This window comes from Pteropus vampyrus, unplaced genomic scaffold (genome assembly GCF_000151845.1).
Source record: "Pteropus vampyrus isolate Shadow unplaced genomic scaffold, Pvam_2.0 Scaffold349, whole genome shotgun sequence".
Lineage (NCBI taxonomy): Eukaryota > Metazoa > Chordata > Mammalia > Chiroptera > Pteropodidae > Pteropus > Pteropus vampyrus.
The window spans coordinates 1,693,221-1,701,019 of record NW_011889130.1 but is presented as its reverse complement, the minus strand read 5'-3'; positions in this window follow the sequence as shown (position 1 = coordinate 1,701,019).

Below are 7,799 nucleotides of genomic sequence, written 5' to 3'. Positions count from 1 at the left end.
GATCAGTACAAAGTATTGGTTCACCCACACCCCGCGTTTGCATTCCTGTGGGGAAGGATGATGATTTACGTTATTATCAGTTGTCTCCTACTTTCATAGCGGAGGAAAGGGAAGTGTACCAAACTTCTCTAAGTCTATAACCATGGAAGAACAAAGAGACTCCTAACTAAAATTCCTTAAAGACAAACCGTGGGGGTCAGTCACTACTTATCTTACAAAGTTTCAACACTGAAGGTCAATGATTACAAGAAACAGTGTCTGTTCTTTCTGCACCCTGAAGAGTAAGGGCGTCACCTCAAAGAATTTCAAAGTAATTGGATTGTTTCCAGACCCTACTCTCAGTCTCTCTGATGCCAGGGGGCACGGCAACTCAACCTTACCTTTTCTACATATTCCTTTCATTTGAAATAAAACGGTTCATCATTGAAGCATAGTACCCTAATAGTAACTTCTAACATACCAAATGTAACCTTGCTTACTTTTCTGCCTACATATGTGCCTCTCACTGTCCTGAAGTCAGAGCGCTGTTTCAAGACTTCTTGAAGTTCTGCTCTCAGGCCAGTCCTCAGGCCCAAACAAAACTCTTTGCTTAAATTTACAGAGATTCAGTTTTCCTTTTGTTGACAACAGCTTTCTACAGTCTTTTATAAATTTTCCTTCCACTTGGTGAAAAAGATGATGCAGCATAGATTCTGAAGAAAAATTATGTGTGTGTATGTGGGGGGATGGGGATATTCATTATCCCAACTTTTGATGCCACCAGGGATTTTCAACATAAATATGCTATTAAACTGCTGTTTTATATTTAGATTTCCCCCCCTATTCCACAAGAAATATAAGCAAGTTGTACAGACTTTGCCATGATTTTCATAACTTACAATGTTGTGTTGCCTTTCTGTATGCCCTTATCACTTGGTGTTGAAACATTCATTCAGATATCTTTTTTATTGTAGAGGGGGCTTCAGCAGGGAGCTATGCTGTCGTTGATCCACTGAGAAATCTTAGGGGTGCAGAGTCAGAGTGCCCAGGTCTGAGGACAGGGACGTCCTTCATTTGGCACATGTTGGCAAGCTAGACCAGTGGGCTAGCTGCTGCAGTTACAAGTGACTTTGCTTCACCAATCTTTCCTACCTTGGGTATTATTTTTAAAAACATTTAAAATAATTGAAAAGCTATGAAGTTGGGAGAGGGTGCATATGAGTTAGGAGATTCTAGAGATCTTTTAAGAGTTCTGAGATCATTCATTACACAAAGTCTTGAGTTCCTGCTCTGTGCCAGGGCTATACAGGATCCTCTCTCCCCCAGAAGCCTGAGGATACTGTGTGTAAGTAGGCTCCAGGGTCACTCCAAGAAGAAATCCACCCTCCAAGAGGGGCAGGTTTTGTGCAGTTTCTGAATTTCTGGCAACTGAAAATTGGAATGTTTTCATTTCAGGTTTATTCCTCCACCTATCGGAATGTGAGCTTAGAAATGTTAGATGAGGCCACATATTTGCTTCAGGGAAGCTAGGATGTGCTGCAATCTTTTTAAATTTAGTTCCAGGTTTGAAGGGGCTGATAGTGGCCTGTGGAGACCCTGTGTTGGGTACTGCCCACAGAGTCACAGGGACACCAGCACCACAGAGAGATGATGTCATAGTGGCACTGATAAAGAGGTGCTGTGCTAAACCTCTGCATGTGTTGCTTCTTTTAATCCTCTCAATAACTGGAAAAGTTGGTACTCTTATTATTCCCATCATATAGATGAGAAAACGGAGGTTGAGAGAGGGTAAATCACTTGCCCAATGACACAAATCCCCTAACTACTTCATCTGTTACCTCCCTAGGTGAGGATTGAGCACAAAGTAGAGTAGAGGAGATATAGTTACTTTTTTGAATGCATGCCTGGTGCCCCTAGGCTCAGAAGGCCAGGAGTCTTTCCCAGTGTGTGTATAGTGGGGGTGAGAGGGGTTATCATTGAGGACTGGCCTCTGAGCTGGGTTCAAGGGATCGGAAAGTTGAGGTGTGGTTCTCAACCTCACTTTAACCAGAATAGCTTTCCTCTTAAAGACTGAATAAAATGCTATGTTGCTAGAAAAAAAGAAAATGCATTTCTTCATTCCATGGAAGGCTGGAGCCATGCAGAGGAGCTTTAAATGTCAAGATGGGACTCTTGTACTTTATCCTGGAGGCCATGGAATGACTGAAACTTTTTTCTTTTTTTTTAATGTTTTTATTTTGAGCAAACTTTTGAGTTATAGAAACATTGCAGAACTAGTGCAGAGTTCACATAGACCTCCCTCTTAGCTCTTTCTCATGGAAACTAAACAACCCTAGTACAGTATAAAAACAAGCATATTTACCTTAGTATGAGATTATTAACTAAACTCCAGACCTTTTTCAAATTTTGTCAAACTGCTCACTAATATCTTTTTCATTCTGGGATCCCACACTGCATTCAGTTGTTATTTCTCTCAAATCTCCCCATTTGTCACAGTGCTTGGGTTTTTCCCTGTCTTTCCTGATCTAGATTAAAGATAACTGGTAACTGTTTTCACAGAATGTCCTCAGTTCCGGGCTACTCCCCTGTTTGTTCATGATTGCAGTGAGGTTTTGCATTTTGGCAAGAATACTACAGAATCGATGAATCCTTCTCAGTGTGGCAGGTCAGAGCATCTGTGACATCAGTGTATTCCTGTTGAGGTTAGCTTGATTTCTTGGTTAGGCTGGTTAAGTTTCTCCACCGTCACGATCCTCCTTTTCCCATCCTAGTTGATATGAATCTTGGGATCTGCTGTGCAAACCCTGTTCCTTCTCAGATTTTCACCAGTGACTTTTGCCTCCGTTGGGGCATTTTGTCTACAGTCTTTGCTCTTCCTTCCTTCCTTCCTTCCTTCCTTTCTTTCTTTCTTTCTTTCTTGTCTTTATTGAAATATAATAGGCAACTATTTGTTTGTATTTATATTGTACAATTCAATGAATTTTTTTCATTTATAGTTGGCATACAACAATATATTAGTTTCTGTTGTATAACATAGTGATCAGAGATCCACATAACTCACAAAGCGATCACCCCACTAAATCTAGTACCCCTCTTCCCCTTACATATTTATTATAATATTATTAACCATCTTCCCCATATTGCACTCTACATCACCATGTCTATTCTGCAATATCCATTTGTACCTTTTAATCTCTTTGCCTTTTTTTGTTCCCTCATCTCCCCTCACATCTAGTATCCCTCTATTCTCTGTATTTATTTCCACTTTTGTTGTTGTCTTTGTTGATTTTATTCTTTAGATTTCACATTTACATGAAATCATGTGATATTTGTCTTTCTCTATCTGACTCATTTCATTCAGCACAATACCCTCTAGGTCCATCAAGGCAATATCATTTTCCATCCCCTTCCTTTTCGTCTGTGTATGTCTTTTAATCTGAAATGAGTCTATTATAGGCAGCATATGTAGGAGTCTTGTTTTCTTATCCATTCAGCCACTCTATCTTTTGGTTGGAGCACTTAATTCTCTTCCATTTGAGGTAGTTATTGATAGGAATGTAGTTATTACCATTCTTTATTCATATTTTTGGTACATGTTTTTTTTTCTTCTTAAAGAAGTCCCTCCATTTCCTGTAATACTGGCTTGGTGGTGATAAATTCCTTTAGCTTATTTTTGTCTGAGAAGCTCTTTATCTGTCCTTCAACTCTAAATGATAGCTTTGCTGGATAAAGGATTCTTGGTTTAGATCCTGGGTTTTCATCACATTGAATATTTTGTGCCAAGCCCTGCATAGTTTCTTTTGAGAAATCATCTGCCAGTCTTCTGGGTGCTCCCTTGTAGGTAACTAACTGCTTTTCTCTTGCTCCTGTTAAGATTCTGTCTTTGTATTTAACCTTTGGCATTTTAATTATGATGTGTCTTTGTGTGGGCCTCTTTGGGTTCCTCTTTCTTGGGACTCTCTGAGCTTCCTGGGATAGTGTGTCTATTTCCTTCACCAGGTTAGGAAAGTTTTCCATCATTATTTCTTCAAATATATATTCAACTTCTTGTTCTCCCTCTCCAGGTACCTCTACGGCACAGATATTTTTACCTTTAATAGTATCCCATAGGCTACTTAAATTATTATTACAGTCTTGGTTTCTTTTTTCTGGCACAACTTTGATTTGGTAGACAGAGTGATGAAGAGAGCCTCTATCATCTATGCCATTTTTTCTCTGCCTCTAAGTTTTTGCTCTTGGTGTTTGCCTTACTGTGGTTCTCTATGTCTCTCCATCACCATTTATTACTTGAAATTCTATAAGGATGAACTGCCTTTTCTGCATTATTTAGTAACTTCTGAATGAAATGCATGGTTGCAGTGAGGTTTTGCATTTTGGCAACAATACTACAGAATCAATGAATTTGCTCTTGGTGTTTGCCTTAATGTGGTTCTCTATGTCTCTCCATCACCATTTATTACTTAAAATTTTACAAGGATGAATTGCCTCTTCTGCATTATTTAGTAACTTCTGAATGAATGCATGGACTCATGGATATCTGTTTTATTCTGTGGGTTAAAATCTGATACTATCATTTATTTTGTTGTTAAAATTATTCCAGCTTTGCCAAGAAGGGGTTCTTCCAAGTTGAGTGTGGTGTTCTTTTGACAAGCTCCCATCCTTTTTAATGAGGGGACATTCCTGACTATCTTGTACAACAAGATACTCCAGGCTGATCTTGTAATTTCTCTGACTGAGCCCTCAACCAAGGGTCTCTAGGAAGCAGAAAGGTGCAGTCAGGGGGGGTTGTCTAGGGACATGTCTAGGACAAGGAGGGTATGACCGGGGTGGGAGATTGGCTCTAGGGACATGTATGTAGTCAGGGGATCTCTGAGAACCAGGAGGATGTAATCAGGGGTCTCTGATGGACCAGGAAGATGAGATCAGGGAGTCTCTGATGACAAGAAAGGTATGGACAGGGTGTCTCTGAGGCCAGAAGAGGATGGCCAGTGGGGTGTCTTAGGACAAGGGAAATGTGGTCAGGGATTCTTTGAGAGACCAGGAGAGTATGGTCACGGTGTCTCTCAGAACAAGTGAGCGTGGTCAAGGGGTCTCTGAGGACCAGGATTGTATAGTGCCTGGGGTCTATAGGATCAGAAAGGTGTAGTCAGGGGGGTCCACTCTGGGCTGGGGGGGGTTGGGCTGCAGAGGTACAAGGCTGGGGCTGGAGGTTGGGTGGGATCGGTGACCTCAGATTGAGGCCCCTAGTCTCCTTAATGTGCAGGGGGACTCTGAATTTGGTAACATCAGGGTCTGGTATGACTGGGCTTCTGCGTCTGCTGATGCTCTTCTTGGCTGAGTGAGGGAAGTGTCTAAATCAAGATTTAGGATATGCTGCTTTCCAAGGAAGAGTTGGCATGGATTTTAAACACCATGCAGTAGTCCCCTTTATCCATGCTTTTACTTTCCACAAGTTGACCCTGGTCATCCGAGGTTTGAAAATGTTAAATAGAAGTTCCAGACATAAAGAATTCATAAGTTTTAAATTAATTGCCATTCTGAGTATTGTGATGAAATCTCGAGCTCTCCTGCTCTGTCCCACACTTTGTCTGTCTCATCACTTTGTCCAATGTGTCCACACTATAGATACTTCCCATCTATTAGTCATCTTGATTATCAGATGAACTGTTAAAGTATCACAGTGCTTCTGTTTAAGCCTCTTTTATTTTACTTAATGATGGCCCCAAAGTGCAAGAGTATGCTGGCAATTCAGATATGCCAAAGAGAAACTGTAGAGTGCTTCATTTAAGTGAAAAAGGTGAAAGCTCAGTACTGTCCATGATTTTAGACATTCACCAGGGTCTTGGAAGGTATTCTCCATGGATAAATGTGGACTACTATATTCTCACAGCACTGATGTGGCTGAATTTGCACTTGTCATCATTTCAGTTCATGGTAAAAACGTGTTAGCAATGGTGGGAGAGCACCCCAGCCTGGGGCAAACTCTGTGTGCTCATGTGTTTAGGTGGCAAAGACAGTAATGAGAATACCAGAGATTTGGGATGTGTTATCTGGGAGTGCTGGCGCTGTGGAGCAAGGAATTGAAGCAGGAAGGGCCTGTGATCTGCTGCACAGATCACAAACTCTGGTGGAATCACATGTGTTTTTTCCACTGAGACAATTTCTAGACAATCCAGGGAGTCACTGAAGCATCTTTCCATGTCATAGATGAGGCCTCGGCAAACATAACAGGCTTTCCTCACCCTGGCCATGGCAGCCACCTTCATCTATCTTGCCACATCCTCAGGTCTTAGCACCACTGTGGGGGCCACTGTCACCCACAGAGGAAGCGAGAGGGTGTGCAAGAGGGACCTGGCCAGGTGCAGGGAAGGATGCTCCTAAGGGTACCAGGGGCGGGGCTTCTCTATCTGTGACCCCCTTGTCTCCAGGCTGATTGGTTGAGCAGCTGGTCCTGGTCTCTTTGGGAGAGAGAGGGTCTATACTAGGTCCTGCCCACCTGGGATTGACCAGCCTTAAGTCTTGCAGCCTAGGATAGGAGAAGATCCAGGTGCTGGCCTCTGAGGCCATGCCAGGGGACCTGATTTACTTCAAGTCTGTCAGGATCAGATGCCACAGGATGTGTCTGTCCTGCTGCTTTTGGGGGGGCCGTAGCCTCCCTGGACAAGGTTTTCTATATTGGTTTGGCTCACAGCTATCTTCCATGCCTAACACAAGCCTCTCTCCTATTATTCTGGTTACCATACATTAGAAAATTCTGGATTTATCATAATGGAACCAATTGATTGAGGAGTGTGCATGAGCATGTGTGGTGGCAGCACATGTGCAGGTGTGCATATGCATGTTTGTATTGCACATATATGCATATGGTAAGTGCGAGCATGTGTGTGCATGTGAGCACATGTAAGTGTGTGTACACATGTATAGACACACATGTGGCTCACCATCCACCCTCAGGATGGGAGCCTCAGTGGCACAAGGTGGGCTGACCCTAGAGCTCACCAGCACCAGTGCCGAGTTTGGTAAGACCAGAAACTGAGGAAGGAGAGCCCGAAGCCACCATAAAAATAAATCAGTGATGTGTTGTTCATTATGTATTTGTTATGTAAATACTTAGTAAACAGTTCTTATTTAATTTATATTTAATAAATAAGAATAGTTTATTTGCAGTCTGTGTGTGTCTGGGCAGATCCATTCAGCATTTATGAAGGGGGCTGTGGTTTTCTGGGCTGTAGGCTTTGGCATGTCTGACACACCCCATCCTGAAGAGATGAGTTGTGCCAGTTCATCCGACTAATGCAGGAGTGTTGGTGCTGCCACGTACCTGTTTTTTCTCCTCCAGGGTCAGATCCATGTGTGGGGGCCAGCCGGAATGGCTGCAGAATTGTATTTTGGGTGGCAGGAGGCTCCTATTCATGCTTCTGTGAAATGTGAAATACTCACTACAAAGAAAAGAAAGCATGTCTGGCTTCCTGGAGATGAGGCACTTCTGCCCTTTATGCTCCTGGGCAGCACAGGAAAAATTAATGTGGCAGCCACCTGGATATTTTTAAACCCAGCATTTAAACCCAAATAAATGCTCGAAGTTAAAGTATTTTTGCCATTTGTCTGCATGCCACAGGAAAATTACATTGCTCGAACCTCAAAGACACTTTTTTTTGCTGAGGTTTTGAACAAGAAAAAAAGTCAACCATGGGGCCAGGCCCCTGGGACTGAGTTATTTGGTGACACCTGGGTAATCTAGTGGCTACTTCTGGCAGAGGACACCTTCTCAGGCAGGATTTGGGGCTGAATCTGGAAATGTTGCCTTTCTCTGAGAGACA